This window comes from Hippocampus guttulatus, chromosome 13 (genome assembly GCF_054856545.1).
Source record: "Hippocampus guttulatus isolate MCC_2025c chromosome 13, RoL_Hgut_1.0, whole genome shotgun sequence".
NCBI lineage: Eukaryota > Metazoa > Chordata > Actinopteri > Syngnathiformes > Syngnathidae > Hippocampus > Hippocampus guttulatus.
In genome coordinates, this window is record NC_141273.1 from 13,385,008 (window position 1) to 13,404,564 (window position 19,557).

At 43.8% G+C, this 19,557-nt stretch overlaps 1 protein-coding gene across 9 annotated transcripts in view; it reads left to right on the forward strand.

The window, feature by feature from the left end:
- The window catches only part of meis2a (Meis homeobox 2a), a 102,741-nt gene that overhangs the window by 71,362 nt on the left and 11,822 nt on the right, over positions 1–19,557 (forward strand). The gene's annotated exons all lie outside the window — the stretch shown is intronic.

Here is a 19,557-nt window from a genome sequence, read left to right on the forward strand (position 1 = left end):
CTTCAAGAACCCTTTCTGATGTCTTTGTCGTTGATCGGTGTAAAGCTACGGAAATGCGGGCATGCCACTTGAATCCCTTAAAACCAACAGTCACACATTTGTCTGATCAAAGGTATCCTTTTGTTAGCTTGTTACCCAAAAGTATCATTTTATTTCACTAACGTGAGCCGTTTTCCTATCCTTGGCACTAGCAGTAAAGCTAAGGAGGCTAGCTAAATGCTGCTCGCTGCTACGTTTGTATTGATCTATTGTTTATTGCTTTTGAATGAACGTAATGGTAAATGGAGAGTGAGTCAGCTTGAAAGGGACACTGTTGCTTCTTGATTCTGTTGGTCTGGGTGAGGCTTTGCACTTGTTGGCAGTCGGTTCAATACCAAGTATCAGGATCCAAGCTCAACGTGGACATCTTTTTCTCAGCTGCACAGTAACTTATTGTAAGCTCATTATTCAAAATTTGAACTATTACATCACAAATATATGGTTAAGTTAATAATTGTGGTGCTAGCAAGCTTCACCAGCTAGGCTAATAAGGCTAGCTGGTTGCTTCTAGTTGCATTGTTACAACATATTTGTGCGTGCGTGTGTGTGTGCGTGTGTGTGTGTGTGTGAGTTGTGTATGCTTTGAATGATGGGAATAGTACTACATGCAATACAAATATGTATTGTATGTGTATAGTAGGGCTGAAATTAACCCCCATGGGAAAAACAGTGTGGAATCCATTTATGTGCATGCGTCCTACCAAACACACACACACACACACACACACACACTTGGTAATATTGTTCTGCGTTAGCAAGCAGGATGTTCCGGTTATCGCTTAAGTCAGCGCCTCTTTGTGGCATGTTACACATGTATTGACTGCGATCTATTTAAGGGAGATCATAAGCTACCCCTGCAGCCCCCACACCCACAAGCACCCCCCGCCCCAAGCCCACCCCCTTTTTGCCCACCCTTGCCATCCCAAAAAGCCATCGCAAGCTCCACCATGGGTGCCCCCACACAAAAAGCGCCAACCGCCCCCTCCCCGATGCACGGCAGCTATACAGTGCGATTAAGGTGGCGGTGGCCAGGCCGGTGAGGCCTTTGTAGACGGCTTAGCACATAACTGGGGGTGGTGGATTAAATAAAATGATCACAGAAGCAAAGAAATGATACAGGAATTACTTATCAAAATACTAGCCCCGGTTTTATCTGCGGCTTAATTTGGTTCCGTACATTCTCAGGGTGATGTTCAGATTAATTGAAGTGACAGGCTCCTTTCAGCGCGCCGGGAAGGTATTTGCACGGATTTCAGGTCTTACACAAACTTAATTATATGGAACCCCATTTTATCATTCTAATTCCGTGTAGCGGGGGGTTCTATTTACAAATGACAAGCCTGCGCCTTTTATTCGCAGCTTTCCTTAATATATTTATCAAAGCGGGTTCATTTACAAAGTGCTCTATCTGCCGGGTACAGGCGGGCCCACATTAACCAAGCTTTTAGGTTTATCAGGCGCGCGGGCCGACAAGCCACCCGAGGGTCAATTGATTTTTTTTCCCTTTCCTTTCCTTTCTTTTTTTTTTTTTTTTTTTGCTTCTCCGATTCATTTTTTTCTCTTCGTCTCATTTTTTTCTTGGATCACAATGAGAAACATGCCTGCAGAATTAGCCCGGTTTGTCAGCCTTATCTATCACCGCCCTCCCCACCCTCCCGTTCCTCCCTCACCCTTCTGCTTTATTCCCCCCTCCGAGCCGAGCTACTTAAATTGGCCACAGGAACCGCTGTTATCAGACTTTAATGCACCCTACAGTGTGGATAGCATTTCAATTACACCGGTAAGCAAAGATTAGCCGCCTGTTTTCATGGCTCACGCCAGCCGTCTCCGATGCCGCCGCACCTTACCTACGGGAGCAGAAAATTGAGTCACCTCGCCTGTGTCATGGTGATTAATACAGCGGGAACAGGGAAGCAGACAGTGATAGGCTTTGGAAAATGTTGCGCTTCTCGTTCATAATTTGGAATAGTTCTTTCTGAATGTTCTGGACTCCTCCTTCCAAGCTCTATTGAGCAGATTAATGATACTCAAAGAAGTTAGCGTGCTGCTCAAGATTGCCAAGATTGTTAGAGTTCCATCCATCCATCCATTCGTCCATTTTTGGATTCACTTTTCCCCACAAGGGTCGCGGGCCATGCTGGGGCTTAACCCAGCTGGTTGTCAGCCAATCGCAGGGCACACATAGATAGATGGACAACCATCCACGCTCATACTCACACCTAGGGACAATTTAGAGTGTTCACTCAGCCTGCCGTGCATGTTTTTGGAATGTGGGAGGAAATCGGAATACCCGGAGAAAACCCACGTAGGCACGGGGAGAACATGCAAACTCCACATAGGAAGGCCGAACCCGGCAAGGCCAACGCACTAACCAGTCGACCACCGGGCCACCCTTGTTATTGTTCAAGAATGACTCAAATTAAAATGGGAGCTTTGCAAACAAATAAAAATGAGTGTTCTCCCAAAAAAGAAAGAAATAAATCAGACAACTGAAACTATATTTCACGTCCATAGAACTAACTGAAACGCTAATTTATTTGCCTTCCTCCAATTTCTCTTTGCACGCTAAGATAGCCCCCCCGGTACACGACACGCCGCTGCTGCCTGAAATTCCTGTTAAAAATAAAAGCTCTTCAAATTCCTGGCTGGGCCTTCGCATTGTTCCGTGTTTGCCTTTGATGCGTGGCCGCTGCCAACGTGACGGGCCAAAGACAGATAGAGACACAGGCAGGGAGACATGGGATCGGCGGCGGTGGTGGTGGTTAGTAGAGGCGGAGGAGGAGGAGGGGGCGTCGTCTTGGGTTTCCAGCGATTTCCCCCCCCCATGGGTGAAAAGATGTGCTGAATCAGGGCTTTGTCCTCCGCCACGATTGCCCTTGGGACGACGGCACAAGGCGGCCCTGTGTTGCCGTCTGTCCACCCCCCCACTCCCCATGGTCAAACCGTCCTACCTGCTGCTCACCTGCACCCGCCCCAAAACAACCGCTTTGAAACCTTCAGACCGGGCTCGTAGAGTCGCTATCTCCCGTTTGCATCATTAGCTAACAGCCTCACCTGAACGCATTCGTGGGCCACTGTTAATAAAGAACACAGGAAGAGGTGAAAGTCCACTCGTTTGCGGGTACCTGATTATGCTTTTAATGGTAGCCAGTGTGTGCATACTGTGTGTACATGTTATTTCTAATGTGTCCCTGTGACCTCTCTTGCTATTTGCAGAGGTGTCGTGAGTGCATAGTTCACCCTTAGTTACCTCCGCCGAGGAGATTGCGTCTGGTCTTTTATGTCGGTTTTCGAAAAAAACAAAAAACAAAGGCGCATTTTAGTTTGCATGATTACTCCCAAAAAAGATTGTGGTCAGGTTTATACGTGGTGCGGTTCTGGAATGACATGCGGATCACGTTAAGAAGCATGCACCCAATGATGAATTTGTCGTCGGACTCTGCATAAAATGAATTTATTTATTTTCATTGCTGTTTATTGTCGATATTGGCAGGCAGGAAGCAGCGTTTTATATGGGGTGTGCGGATGTTTTCATGTACGGGTCAAGTTTCCGAAGTACAGTGTGGAGAGGGGCGGGGGGTGGGCAGGGGCAGTTTCCATTGATGTTTGTTGATGAGTTAGTGAGAAAAAAAAATTGCTCGTGCCGTCGGGTGCAGCTCTCGGATAAGGAGCATACCCGTGATTCACATTCCCATTCGCTGTCATGAAAACTCATTTCCGAGAACCGTTTATGCCGAGCGCAGCTACGGGGGTCGCATCAATTCTATTTCTGTTTTGGCACATTTGTCCGAGGTGTAGATTCAGAAGTGTTTTCCAAAAATCAAACATGGTGACGTCCCATCGATACTAGCCACTCATTTCAAAAGGGGTGTGGCTCCAGATATTTTGTCCCATTTACTATCCGCCAATTTTATGGGAGGTACGGTTCCAGGTTTCTCCCCGCACCCCACTAAGATGCAAATACTTAAAATGTCACGCTTTGGTTAAGATTACTAAGTACTGTAAAGAAAATTGAAATAGCGATAAAAGCTACTTTCCACTCATTTTTTGTGGTGTGCGGCGCCAGGATGATTTTCCTTGCACATTTCTACACATTTGAGCTGTAATGCCTTGGTCACTATTCCTAAATATTTGGAAAAATAAAATGTGAAAAGAGCTGTTTTATTAGTTAAGTTCATTCATATGAAGTTGGCAAACGTTTTATGAGGGGTGTGGCTCCCACGTTTTTCTCCCACACTTAGGTTACAATGCATCTTTAAGCGCGCAACGAGAACTGAAACCTTTTTTTCCGGAAACATTCATCCTGGCATATTTTTTGCTACCAAACACTAAATTGCCCACATTTTGGATCGTTGGGCCTCAGCAGAGGTGAAGATCCAGCGAAGCTTCTCAAGCTAGCAGGACTACATTTCTCTCGGCGTCGGCGGGCCGTCATTTGGAGCTCAATGGGGCCTGACCAGATCCTCGGCATAGGACCCAGCACGACATCTCGCCTTTATTTACCCGCGAGGCGACGCGGCCATGGCGTAAGCACACATGAGATGAAGGATGACGGCGGGAGAAAGGCGGCGAAAAGAAAGGCAGGAAATCGTCCGCTCATTATTCTCTCGTCTTCGCGGGCCAGCCAGAAAGAGACGATGTCACTTCTTGGCATATATGATGACTGACTGCTGTGCCAATGGAGCACTAATAACAATAAAGAGGGCACTAAGCCACACTCTATTTTTACTCCTCTGGCTCGTCTCTACAGCCCAGGGGGGAATACTCTCTCACACACACATGAGAGAGAGAGAGGGAGGCTGTAATTAGCGGCAGAAAGGAATACAATGGGTGAGTTATTAAGACACAGGGGCGGCTCTCGGCCAACCTTTGCCCCCGTGCCGGAGCACAGGTCACATGATAAGGGAAGGATATCCGCCAGACGACGGCGCCAGACGGCCTGTGCCCACCGACGAGGCAAAAAAGCCGCAATATCTGCAGCCACTCGCAGCGCGGAGAGAGGGCAGAGTACGCTGATGGTTATTGTTGGGGAAAAGATCGATCAGCTGGCGATAGGAGCGGCGTGAGGATTTTTAGGTTTTTTTTGTATTCGTCTATAGGGTATGAAAAAAATAAATAATGGCAGTGGATGGCAACATGTGTAAGGGTCCGTTGAAGAGGTTGATGCACAACTGTGACATGAAGATTTATTAATATAAGAGAAAACGACATTTGAATCGCTGGCCACTCGAGTAACCGCCGTCCTTGAAAGGGTTGAGATAAAAATGTTGACAGAGTAGTTCTCTCATGAGAATCTTTTAAAAATGTGGATTATATGATTTTTTTTGGATGATTATTGAACATTTTTTAGAAATGTGTGAAATATTTATATACTGAATATTTTAAAATTAATACGCTGTGTGAAAAATCATGCTTCAAAAATGAAATAAATTCATTAGAGAGTGTGACGAGAAGTGTGTTTCTGAACATTTTTCATCACATTAAAGTGACTTTATTTAATCATTTGAAATGATTAAGAAAGTAATTCTTTCATGCAAATGGTACATAAATTTAATTTTAAAAAAAGAGTGTTAGTTCGTTTTGCTGTATGCTTGTGGTTTGGCAGCTACAATATATAAAGATATATTTTTTTGGGTATACTTTTATTAGTGTTTTTTAAGTATATAATTCTGTTTGGGTTTTTTTTTCCCTTTTGGGGTGGGGTCGGGGGGGGGGGGTAAACCTTTCAGAAATCCAGCATGTCTGCCATACTTGATTCTGTTTGCAGCTCAGCTACACTGAGGCTGAAACTGAAGGTCACGGTTCGATTCCAGCGGTGCGCAAATTTTTGTTTGTCAATGTGCGCGTCCAAGAAAAAGTCACAACAAAGCCAGCAACGTGTTCCTCTTACTTTGCAGAACATTTTCCATCCTCTCGTCTCCGGCCAGGAACAAACATAGGACCCCTGACTTTTATGATCCGTTTGGTTTTTGGCGGGCAACAAGAAGTCATTTTTCCAAACGTATCATAAAATGACGAATAGCCGCTCATTCCCCCCCCCCCCACCCTCCCAAATTCTTTAAAGCTCTCGAAGCCTGCTGAGCGTACCTCAACATCCTACTTTTTCCCCATCTCTTCCCATTTTCATCCGTCTTAACTTTGACCTAGATGGAAATGTCAGCGCCTTTTTTTGGGGCGTTGCAACCTGGGACTTCTGTTGGTGGCCATGTTGTAGCCCTCCTTTTCTAAATATAGCGCCGCAGATTGGTGTCGAGCGAGCGAGCTAGTGAGAAACGGGGGGCGGGGGGGGGGGGGCTGGGTCCGCTGGAGTCTGCAGCGATGCCAGCACAGGCATCATGATCCCTCTCATTTAGGGAGTGCTAATTGGCAGTTAATTAGCCGAATTGACTCTGTTGTCAGATCCCAAGTGTCAGCACCCCCCCCCCCCCCCCCCCACCTCCGCGCCCCCAACCACCTACCCGCTAAATTCATTTGATCTGGCTGTTTTCTCCATGCGCAGATAATAATCGCGTCTGGAGGGCGGCAGCAAAACGCTCATTTCCACTCTTGGCAGATTGCGACGCGAGCGAACGATTTTGGATGGAGTTGAGCAGTTGTCGCTGTTCTTATTTCAGTTGGCGGCAATTAAACAGCTGATGCGCTCCTGTGTTGATGCGTTCTTTTTTTTTGCCAAGCATACGTGCGATGTGATTCATGCTGCCCGTTCTCACTTAATCGGACGCTCGGGTCACAGCACGACGTGGTTGCGCAACAGCTGTGTGAGTTCGACAATCGTCAGTTAAATGTCTTGCTTCAAGAAAAATGTTACGGCACTGCACTGATGTTCCCCAAAGAGCCAGTTGTGAGACTTTTGGCGAAATCTGCACTGTTTGGGAGATTTTATTATTATTGCAGGAAAAGTAGGAAAATTAGCTTCTTTTTTTTATTTTTTTTAACCAGGGTAACAAGATTTGGTTCTGTTTTGGTGTGTAACTTGACGTCTTTGTTTTCATCACATTCAGGACCGGGTTACTCTAAGGAACAAGGACATGAGTTGAGAATTTCAAACTTGATTTAATTGCAAAGCCTCAATAAAAACGGTTTGATTCGGATCTTGGTAATACGGAACAAATTTAAAAAACAGATTTGAACAAGGTTGAGTGCATAGCTTCATTTTGGTCAAGAAACAAAACAAAAAAAATGTGTATTGGTGTGGGGGTGTTGGTTTAATCAAAGGTCAAATTTACAAACTTTTGATTCGCATCCAGAGGCGCGCAAAAGTAGGCGGGAGGTTTTCGGATGAATATTAGTGTAGTATGCTTGCATGGTATTCCGATACACAAAAAAAATAATAATAAAATACTGCCATCAAAAATAAAAACTATTAACCAGCACCATTTGACACTGCAATCACTGTGAAATAATTGCAAAAGATGGCATTTGAAAATCGTGAACTTGTTGATGGACACTGTTCTGCGACAACACACCATTAAATAACATCCGGTTCCCGACTGTAGTCAAGCAGGAACACCGTACATGGTCCTATAGGCCTGTGTGAGGCTATGAAGGAGCTGCAGCTGAAAGAAGCATTGCAGGCAAAGCATTAGAAAGAGATGGAGAGGGGGCGGGGGGCCGGGGTGCTTAGATGGGGCTGTCTTTGTACTTCTCAGCACCTTTTGGCTCTTTTATACCTCAACAGCTTGGTTTTATTGGCGGGGTCGTTTAATAACAAGAGCTCGCGCGTTTGAAATAAAGTCGAGTACGCGTTTTGTGCGTGGGTGAGACTGCTTTTTCTTTTCTTTTCTTTTTTTAATTCTTAGACGGGTAATTTCTGTCGCACTGGGGAGAAGAGGTCGACAAGTGCGGGAGAGGGAAAAGTAGGTTAATTTATTTCATTTGTGGAAGGAGAGAGGTGTTAAAATGTGGGAGGGGGAAAAAAAAAAGTGACAGTGGGTCGGGCTGAACAATGAATCGGATTCGCATCGACATCACGGTGTAGTAGAATGCAATTCTCTAATTGCAAAGGCTGCAATTCGAATCGGTTGATCGGTAAGGTAGGCTTCTAGTGTGTGTGTGTGTGCGTGTGTACGTGTGTGCGTGTGTGTCTCATAGGCCTAACCTATAAACCTGAAGCAAAAATATAAATTGACTGCCGTTTTGTTTATTGTAGTGCAGATCAGTTTATTGTTTGTATTTTCTAAAAAAATATATTTTTTTAATGTATAAGAACAAGACCTTGAAAAATATATTTGCATATTAAATCAGCATTGAGAGGAATAAACGAAATCCCAATAAAATGTTTAAAAATTGTTCACTAGTGTAGGATGCAGATTTTTATGATTTTTTTTTTCCCCCTTTATGAACACAACTTAGCTTAATGCATGCGGGCAGGCATCGTAATCCTGCCAAAATCCTCTCCGTGCCCCGAGGCCATCTGTGAGCAGAATAGCAATTTTATGACTTTGTCATTAAACCAATTTCACAGCCGTATTGTTTGTTAATGAGGCCGCCGCAAACGAGGCAAGATGTCACTCAAATGGCGGCCACTCCTCTGCTTCAGCCATCGATTTCTTCTTCTTCTTCTTCTTCTTCGTCTTCCTTTGTTGCTTGGAGTCCTCCTCCCCCTTCCACCTCCCGCAGGCCCGCCTCATAAAAGGGCAAACTGCTAAAAGATCAAATTCAAACTCTATACAGTCGAGTGTCGTGTTTATGAGCTTCCATTTGCCTTTTGGATCTTGTTGGGACGAATGCTGGGGCGGGAGGTTTTCTTCCAACGAGTTGCAGGGGCCGTTTTACGATGGCGTCTTCAAACCTTTTTCCACGGCAAACGTCGTCAACAATGCAAAGAGGTCTCCAAACTTTTGTGCGTGCTTGTACCCTCGTCCATTTGTCGTCAAGTTTTGCTGCTTCTGATTACAGTTATTTACATTTCTGGGAGTATGTTTGACATGTTTTTCTTTCGTATATCTTGATAATTGTAATTCATTCATTATTCACTGACTTTTTTTTTTTTTTGCCTCTGCTCATGATGATGGTATAAAAAGTTTGAGAACCACTGGCGTCGACAAATCTAGTGGAATGCGTGGAATGTTTCCTGACTAAGTTGCATCGCCAACTACTGGCCTGGCTTGCAAATTACACTTTTGTACCTTTTGTCTCAATTTTGGAGACATTTCGTTTTAGTTTTTTTTGTTTTTTTGCTTTACGAATGTGCAGCTTATGAGCGACTGGAGATATTCTGGTGAGGATCAGACAAACTGAATGAGTCGATTTGGAACAATTAGTTTTATCTGCTGAGGCAGATAGCCATGGGAATTGCGTGTCAGCCGCAGGAAAACGTTTCGTGCGTGTGTGTGTGCGTGTGTGTGTGTGTGTGTGTGTGTGTAAGTTTGAGAGTGTGGGGGACTGAAAGGGATAAAGGTGACCAGGTGTAACAGAATGGCCTTGATAGAGTGTGTGTGTGTGTGTGTGTGTGTGTGCGCGTGTGTGCGCGTGTGTGCGTGTGTGTGTGTGCGCGCGCGCATGTGGACAGAATCTTGCCACTCAGGCTGAGCTGTTTAAACTCTGTGAACCTCTAGCAGGTATGTTCTCTTTGTTGAGGCATGCTCCTTGTTTTTGCCTTCACCTCGCTGCTTCACACTTTGCATTCCATCCCAAAACCCCCTTTGTGCGTGTGTGTGTGTGTGTTTACATGTACAGACAGACATTGGATGGTTTCGTGAGGTCCTCGGATTGTAATTTCCAAAATAAACCTTTTTTCTTTGCCTGAAATAAAATGCTAATATTATGAGTGTGTGTGTGGGTGTGGTTGACGGGAACAAAGTCGTCATACATGAATAAAGTTGCAATATCATGACAGCAAAAAGTTGTGCTTCAAGAATAACGAGAACACTACCATGAGGGATGCATTTTCTCTTCCTGTCGGTGTATTGGCGATGTGTCCCGATACTTTTGTCCATTTCCACTATCTGGGTCATTCATATTCCGCGGTTCCACCGCACTTCACTTGACCTTTGTATAGTGACAGTTGAGCAGAAGTAGTGACAGTTTCTTTGTTTTTGTTTTGTTTTTTGTGTTTTTTGTTTTTGCATGTGACGCAGATATTTGTTTTACAATTGCGAGTGTCACATCAGAAGCGAGGACCACAGGGTCTCATGTGCTTCTGATCTGTGAGGTTTTTGCTCCGGGGTTCCACCGTGCACATCAGAGGTCCCTGTGGCCAGTACGGTCGCAGCACCACAAACAGCCGCTATTTATAACTCCCCCTATGCCTGCCTTCACAGCCCTGCTTGTGTGTGTGTGTGTGTGTGTGTGCGTGTGCTCCCGAATATATGTCAAAGCAATTATGTGCAATTGAAGCTCTTATTAATTTTTCAAAAGCGGCGAGGAGCATGGCGGGGGCCGGACGGTCGTTAGTACTACGCGACCTCATGGAAACTTCCAGGGTGGAAAAACCCATTCACACGCCACTGACACAATTATAAAGAAATAGGTGAGAGGGGAGGGGGGGGGGGGGGTCGGTTGATACTGTACTCCCTTGTCTTATGTGTGTCACCATACATCCCACAGCGTAGGTGTCGCTCTAAAAGTTGGCAGTACTCACGCTTAAAGGATAGTCAAGAGTCAAAATATTGCGAGCAGGAAAAATGGAGGGCAAAAAGTTCGAAGCTGTTGACATTTAGGGCGCGATATTAACAGAAGACAGTCAGAACTAAATATGAAAATCTTAAATGGCCTGTGGATAATGGTACGAGTTGATGAGGAAAATGTTCACTCTGCGAAATAAAGTCATAATATTGTCTTGTAGTCTCAAAATTGTAACGTGCAAAAGAAAGTCTTGATATTGTGAGAAAAAACATTTTTGAAAAGAAATGTATGTTGAAATCAACCAAATATCATTGCAATCATATGTCAAATATGTTTGATTTTACCTAAAAAATAATAAGATCAAATAATAAGATCTGCGCTTTTTCTATATGAGTATAATTTACAGCATATACATTATTTGTATAAGTTAAAAAAATATTAAGTTGGCATTTTTTAAGAATAAAATCAAATCGTAATTTCCTTTTTGAATTAATCTTTGAAATTCAACAGCTAGCTCACGGAGTTGTGCCTGTGTGAACAACTCCTGCATATCGTACGAGGAAAGATAGCGCCGTATTTTACCATCACGTATTTTTAGTTCTACTGCGTGGTTCTGCAGCATAATAGTTTACGTGTGCTTGCTTCGATCCGTTTTTTATTTTTTTATTTTTTTTTAGTCACGCCTTCAAAATATGTGCAGTTACTTTTTAGGGATGTGGAAAGACTGAAAATGGCTATTGCCGTGATACCGTTGCGGTATCGGTATCGAGGTACTTATAAATTTGATTGGAGTGACAACAGCACTATTACTATTGCCCCTATTATGTTCCAGTCTAGTCAAATGGAAGAAGAGCTGCGTCTGATGCCGAGCAAAAAGGAAGTTGATCGTCCTTATTTCCTCACAGCGTCTGCATGGCGCTCAATTTGGTTGGGAATATCACGCCTCTATCATGTCATTATCGGCTCCCTCTGCTAATCCACAAAGCCGCTCTGTTTGATATGTGACACAAAAAAAAAAGAGAGGAGGAGGGGTGTCGGGTCACAGAGTCGCGCAATCTCGCACTCGATTACTAGGCACTCGACGCGGGGAGAGAAGAATGAAAGGCAGCACCAGAAGAATCAGACAAAGATGAGGAGGGGGGGGGGGGGAATTGAAGATGCAGACTGAGAAATCAAAGTTGTTTGATAGCATTGAGAGGTGAATGGATGATACAGTTGCTAACCCTCTTTAAAGAGCACTACAAGCAGCCTGGAAACCAATCAGGGGAAAAGTGGGTAGGAAAAAAATAGGTTGAAGTCTTCCCTCTCCATCCTGGGAGGAGTGGTGGGCTAATGATGTCCCTCTTGATTCGTTGGGGTTCCTGGCAAGCTCATGCAAACCTACTTAAAAAAAAATGCTTGCAATAGGCTTTAACAAGTCCCAAATCATCTTGCCCCATTGAAATGAATAGAAAGGACATTAATCTGTTCCAGCACCCAAAAAGCAATACCAGTCTTTTTTAATCACACAAATAGAACTCTATAGCATTATAAAAATAAACAATAATAATGTTATTGAACAAATAGCTAAAACAGTTTGTGTGTCACAATTATATTTGCGTGCTGCTGAAATAATCCTTGGCTAGCAGGCGGCGTTATTGTGCAACTTCATATTGCACGTCGATTTGATGATGAAACACAGAAGAAGACTGTTGCGACCAATCGCTATTAATAAGATAAGATAAGATAAGAAAACCTTTATTAGTCTCGCAATGGAGAAATTCCCAATTCACAGCAGCAAAGTTATGAAAGGAAGAAGTAGTATGAGGCATTTTACGCAGAGGACTATTTGGCAAAAAAAAAAGTTCACTTATCATAAATATAAAATTCTATACAGTATACTGTATGTGAATGTAAAACAATAAATGAGAATTAAAGATAAAAAAATGAGACTATTAATAAAGTGCTCCACATCCCCTGTGTCGGTTCTTCCAAAAATAATGCCGGTGTTGAAAACATTCCCAGCCACAGGAGAACGTTAATCGGAAATTATTTGTGGGAGGGGCTGGCTTCAAGATGTTTATCCCTCCCCTGCGGAAAGGTGACAATGCCGAGGCAAGTCGGCCATGATGCCGGCTTGCTACAATGGGCCCTCCCTCATACAGGTGTGTTGACGCCTCAGGCAGGCTTGGGCACACTCCATTTTTTTTCACCTTCCCCTGCAGAGAACACAAATGTAACTACCGTGTCTGCTAAAGAACAACAGGAAGGGACATGTCAAATGACAAGTGCCACATTCGTCATTGTGATTTTTTTAAGGTAAGCGGACAGAAACCACAAAAGTAAACACACGCGCTAAAATTAGCGTATCCTGTTACATACAACAGTCTTATGCTCCGTACTGTCCATTTTACGACCGTAGTTCTGTTTCTCGCTCTCACAGTCTCCTCTTGGAAGATACGCGTCTTAAAATGACAAAAAGTAAGCACACATGCTAATGTGAGCTAACACTGTTGCTACAGTTTTATACCCATGTGTTCCTCTTGAATAAAATGTTTCTTCCGAGAAGTAAATAAGGGAAGGCCTTGTTCTCCAGATTTATTAGTGCAACATTTGAAAACATGTTGCCAGAAATGTGCACAGAAATGTGCGGACTTATGTTAGCATATCCTGTTGCTGGAGAGTTACATTCCCCAGTGTCCAGTTTGCTGCAGCAGTCCAATTTCTCGATGTCCTTAGTCTCCTCTTGGAAGCTACGTGGCATGACATGATGACCAATACCAGCATATGATGTTGGTACCTTATGTTTTTGCTCCTGTATTATACTGCATATGTTCCACTTTAGTTGCTCAAAATGCCCACAATCTCCTTTCGGATTACATTTCTCTTCCCAGAAATTGTTCTACAGCTTCGTCATTGCAACATTTGAAGATACGTGGCCAGTAATGACATTAATAGACACCAACGCCCATGTTAGCTTCACCTGTTAGCCACAGTACTATACTTCAAAAGTCTCAATTTTCTTGCTGCCCACAGTTTCTTCTTGAATACACTTTCTCTTGCGAGAACGAAATACGGCCACTGTCGTTCTCCGTATAGGTAATTGATTTATTGACGACATGCCTAATAAAATCGCATGCTAACCATAACATAGCCTGTTTTTATGCCTGAAGTGTGGACGCCAATCTGCACCACAGTCTCCGCTCTGCTGCAGCAGCCCATTTTCTCACTGCCCACAGCCTCGCAGACACTCACACTTGTCCGTTTTTCATACTTTAGCATCTAATTGCGATCATTTGTCCAAACATTTCTCGTAACTACAGATTTCCGTCAGTTCGTTACGATGCGAGACCGAGCTTGACTTTTACATTGAGGCCGTCAGCAGAAAAGGGGGGAGAAAGCGTGCCGCAGTGCGATTGATTTATTTTAATTAGCTGCTTGTTAAAGCCTTCCTGTTTGCACCGCAAATACTTATAATTCTTTTTCTGACATATTTTTTTTCTCCCTCCCAACTGAACAAAACTCCGCAGTTTTTTGGGGGGGGGGAATGCAAATGTGAATTTCGACTCGCAAGCGGTTGCTGCGGGGGTGCCACAAAAGGCCAACGAGCGCGGTAATAAAAAGGGGAAGAAAAACAGGTCAGTGAAAGTCCATGGAGGAGAGGTGAAACAGTCCCTCTTTTGAGAGGCGCACAAAAGAGTATGGAGGGGTGGGGGGAGAAAGCGAGCGAGAGATATGTAAACACAGCAGTTGCCCCAAATGTGGGCCCTCAACCTCAACCTTCCTTTAAAACCAAATTTGAAAAAAAAGAAAAAGAAAATCCAGCAGCCTTCTAGCTCTGCTTCACATCTGTAGCAAATCAAACACGGCGGTGAGGTCATATTCAGCCGCTTCAAGCCCGAGAAAAGGCGGGAGAGCAAAAACATCCCAATGTCTATTTCCACCACCCACCCCTCCACCATCCAACCCCCCCCCCCCCCCCGCCCCCCTTGCAGCCATTTGTCACATTTACGGCGATGGCGTTTGATGAATCAGCTGATAGCGTGAAGTCGGGACTGCATGCGTGGGTTACGGGCCTGATTCAATCAGCGTTGTTGTCACTACAAGCAGATCAGCGTTGGATGTTCAGTAGGCCGAGACCGGCCCCGCTGCAGGGCCGCACCGTAATGAGCGTTTGCTAACACTGAACGCAACCTTCTCATCTCCTTAGCTTCTTTTTCAGGCGATTTCTGGCTTTTTTTTTGGGTTGTTTTTGTTTTACAACCTGTCTTTCGGCCTTTGACTTCAGCGGAAGTTCAGATTTGCAAGTTGTAGTCCAGAAGTAGTGAGCGAGGACAGGATCTGCACGTGGTGTTTGTGATCATTTAAATTGTTCTTGTTGTTTTTTTTAATTATTCAGTCCTTTTTACTCATGAGGTCTCTGAGGCATTTCCCATCTGTATTTTATTTATCTTCTATTATTGTGTAAATGTTTCTTTTATTCTTATTTTTCAATTCTTCTTTTTAAGCGGTGGCCACAAAAACATTTTTATTTTCTTTATTTTAAATGTTGTTATTCAAATCCAAAGACAACAACCAAAGGTAGTGCTACTGCCCCTAGTATTATTATATTGATTTAGATTTTTGCATGTGGTCATGCGGCCTTCTCATTTTAAACTTAAATCTGTTTTATTAAGATATATTGTAGTTTTTATTTTTTATTTTATTTATATATATATATATACAGTATATATACTGTATATATTATAGATAGATAGCTAGATAGATGTATATTCCATTCATATTTTATTATTCTCTGAAGTAGGTTAAATAAAAACCTCACAGCTAATGACAACGTCAAGCACCCGCAGAAAATCATTTCCACAAAAGGTACAACCATGAAAAACAAACTAAGTCAACAATGGCTCCTGTGAACCTCCACTATGTCGTCACACTCAAACGTTTTGATTTCGTGTGCTTCACTTGTTGCCACGGTAACCAGGCTGTGTTACAAGTTGGAGGGGCAACCCGAGTGCCCCCTCCCATCCTCCCACAACCCCTTTCGAGCATCTTTTATCAAACGCGAGTCAAGCCAATTGAGCTTATCGAGGTCGGCGCTGATAACACTGTTAATGGTGTATGCTTAGATCGATGCCACCCCCGAATCCTCCAAGGAGGGGACCTGTGACTCTGGGTTCGAACCGCAGCTGTGACCGCAGGGACCGTCAATTCCGTCTTTGGGGCTACATAGCATTGTGGATCACAGCAGTGTGTCCTCAGCCCCAGCCAGAACCTTCGCACAACCTAAAAGTCGACCTTTTATTATCTACATCTGGTGGTGGACTTTATTATTGCCTGCCTCTGCTCAGTGTTATAGAGCACACACACACACACACACACACACACACACGCAGCATGGGAACTCCATGCTGTCTTCAAACAAATAATTAAAGGCAAGGTTAGGGGGTCGTGTGGAGGTCATTCCTTGGGATACGCAGCAGAATGTGTACATTCTCCCCGGGAGAGAGCCAACTAGTGTGTGTGAAAGGGTGGGCGGAGGGGGGTGAGGGTGCGTGAGTGGTGTCGGTGGGTTTAGCAGGTCCACTGCTGTTTAATGTGGACTTCTTCTTCCTAAGCGCCCTTTTCTCGAACTTGTGATGCTACGCTTCTGTATCCCGAAATCTTTGGGCGGCGCACCCCCCTTTCACCCAGACACATCACATGAGCACAGATGAATGCATACTGGTGATCCAGTGGTTCGCGTGTTGACCTCACAGTGCAGAGGTACCGGGTTCGATTCCAGCTCCGGCCTTCCTGTGTGGAGTTTGCATGTTCTCTCTGTGCCTACGTGGGTTTTCTCCGGGTATTCCGATTTCCTCCCACATTCCAAAAACATGCATGACAGGCTGATTGAACACTCCAAATTGTCCCTCGGTTGCGAGTGTGAGCGCGGATGGTTGTTCGTCTCTGTGTGCCCTGCGATTGGCTGGCAACTGGTTCAGGGTATCCCCCACCTACTGCCCGAAGACGGCTGGGATAGGCTCCAGCATCCCCCCGTGACCCTTGTGAGGACAAAGCGGATCAGAAAATGGATGGTTGGATGAATGTTATTGACGATTTCCAAGGTACTACAGCGGAACCTCGATGCTAATTTTCGATTAAATCGTCAACGGAATACTACCTTGCTCTCACTAGATCTTTGTCCAAACCGTCGTTGCCCCTAGAGACGACTCTCCGTCCTACACATTTTCAGGACGCTTGTGCAAAAGTGCTCACTCGACTTTCACGCAGACGTGCGAATGCGTACGCACGGGTGTGTAGTGTGTGTCAGCACAATCTTTACAGTCCACGCAGCCACCATTTGGGCTTTACAGTAGCAAGTGGACGTGCCCTAAAAAAGGCATGAGACAAGGACATAGCGTGCACGCATGCATACATACGTGCACGTGCCGAGACGGACAACAATCCACAGTTTACGAGCGCTCGGGAGCGGCGTGGCCGTGCGGGGAGCGCGGGGGAAATAACAGTCAGGGTATGAATGATGGAGCCAGGACAGCGGGAGTCCACTTGACACGAGGTCTCGGCTAGGCTGGATCAACACGGCGTCCCTCGGCGACTAATATCGGCTCACGCACGAGGGGGGCGGCCTGTTAAGTAGCCTGGCCGGCGCACAATGTTGTCTTACGCTCAGTGTGTGTCAGTAGACTTTCAAATTGTATATTTTCCTACACCGTCGCCCACATGCGAACTGCAGCTTAGGTCAGTGAAAAGTGACTTTTAGAGAAAATCCTCCAACCAAGGCGACGTTTGTTATGTATAGCCATTTCCTGACATGAACAATCGTTTTTTTTGGGGAGGGGTTTGTCATGCTTTTTAGATTCAAGAATGATGTTCACAAGCAAAGGCATCGCTCCAAAATCGAGGCCCGCTGATGGTGTTTGGCACAAGTCGAAACATTTTGACCCTAAATTGACATCCGGGCCTCGTTGTTGCCGAGGTCTCATTTCCAGTTTTTGGTTGGTCAAAACAACCTTCCAGGGGTTGATGTGTAATGGGCAAATTGGGTTTTTTTTCTCCATTGTTTCATAAGTTCATAAGCAGGAAAAACAAAGTAATGACACTCTCAGTCCATGTTTTTGAATTTTTTTTACCCCCTTAAGTTCCGTGACACTGATTCCAATTGGCAAAGTCAGGGGTGATGCAAAGCCACCTGTCTCTGTTTTTACGATATGGAGAGTAGATATGAGTAAAGGTTATTTTCACCTAATTGGATGGGTTTTTTTTGTTTGTTTGTTTTTCTTTTACTTTTCCACAAATGACTTTCTTCGTATTTGTGATTTGCTAAAACAGCTTACAAGGGGTTATACAGGACCATCTGTGGCTCCGGCATGCGCTTGCTATTTTTCTTTTTTTGTTTGTTTTTTAAATTAAATTGTTTTTCTGTCTTCACAGCTAAGCGATTTTTTTTTTTTTTTTTTTTAATTCTTCACCGGGTTCCATTGGTTGAGGCGTCTTTTCTTGAAGTGACTTTTTTCAGCTGTCTGATTGGCTAAAAAAAAGCCACTTACAGTGGCGGGTGCCTGCCAGCTTGCAGATTCTCTGTGGATAGAGATTCACTGTTTCTGGTGGGGAAAAATCTTATTCTTATGAAGTTTTTTTTTCTGTCAAAATGGGTAAAATGTCTTTTTGGGTCGGAAAGTGGCATTGCCGACTTCACTTGATTTTTCAGGGCTATTTCAGCATGTCACAATGCTCTTGTTTCTGGTTAAGTGACTCAAAGCCACACCTGCTAACTGGCTCCTGTTGTCAGCATTCTTTCGCTGAGAAATCATCATGCCAAAGCGGCCTTCTCCCTGGAGCCGGGCCCAGCCGGAGAAACGTGAGAGGGAGGGAGAGAGAGAGAGAGAGCGAGAGAGAGAGAGAGAATCGCCGCATAGACGGCGGGGGAGAGAAGCCAACCAATCAGGAGTGAGGTCACTAGTTTGACGACTTTGTCAAGGAAGAAAAGAGAGCGAGTGGTGGAGTGAGCCAGCAATGAGAGAAATGCTAAACATCTCTGCCCAGACAAACAAAAGCTGCTGTAAGGGTAGCGTTCAAGTACACGCAGTTTTTTTTTGGGGGGGGGGGGGGGTGGGTCGTTTTCTTATGACTTATAATTGGTTTGCAAGCAAATGTTTTGACAGTTCTCCAACAGGAGACAGAAGGCCAAGTTGCAAGCGGTTGCGAGCATAACAGGCAGGTCCACATGGTTTCCCCCATTTTTCAAACCAGATTTTTTTTTTTTTTTTTGGGAGAGTGAAGCCTTTCATAGTTGTTTTTCTTTTTGAATTTTTGGATGGGATCATAGGGTGTGCTGCCAAATCCTTACATGTGCCACCTTTTGTTCTAATTTGAGTTGAGGTTTAATTTAATGTTTTTCCTCTTTTTTTAAATACTTTTTTTTAACCTTTGTATTTATTTAGTTCATTTTATTTTCTTTATTTCATGTTTGTTTTGTTTTTGTTAATATTTCCTACATAATTTGTAGTTTTGTTTTGTTTTAATTTGTCTCATAATTCTTTTTATGTAATTTTTTAAATCGTTATTTGTATTTAATTTGTTTATTTTATTTTTTGAACTTTTTTTCCCACCCCAGATTATTTGCATTTACCTTTTGTTCTGTGATTTTCTCTCCATGTGTATTTTTTTCCCTTGCTTTTACCTCTGAATATTTCTATTTAATTTTTAGCTTTGTTTTCATTTGTAATTTTTCTCCATTTCCTTTTTTAAGTTTTTTAAAAATATTTATATTTATTTGTCACGCTTCTCAATTTCTCATGTGGGGTGTAAATATAAGAGTGAATTAAGGCTCAAAAGTAGATCATCCAATTCAAATCGCCATTATTTAGTTGTTTATTTATTCATTCATTCATTTATTTATTTAGCATCTAAATAAGTTCAGTGCTTACAAATTGCAGTCCACGTTTCCATATTATTGTTTTCCAAAACATGAAC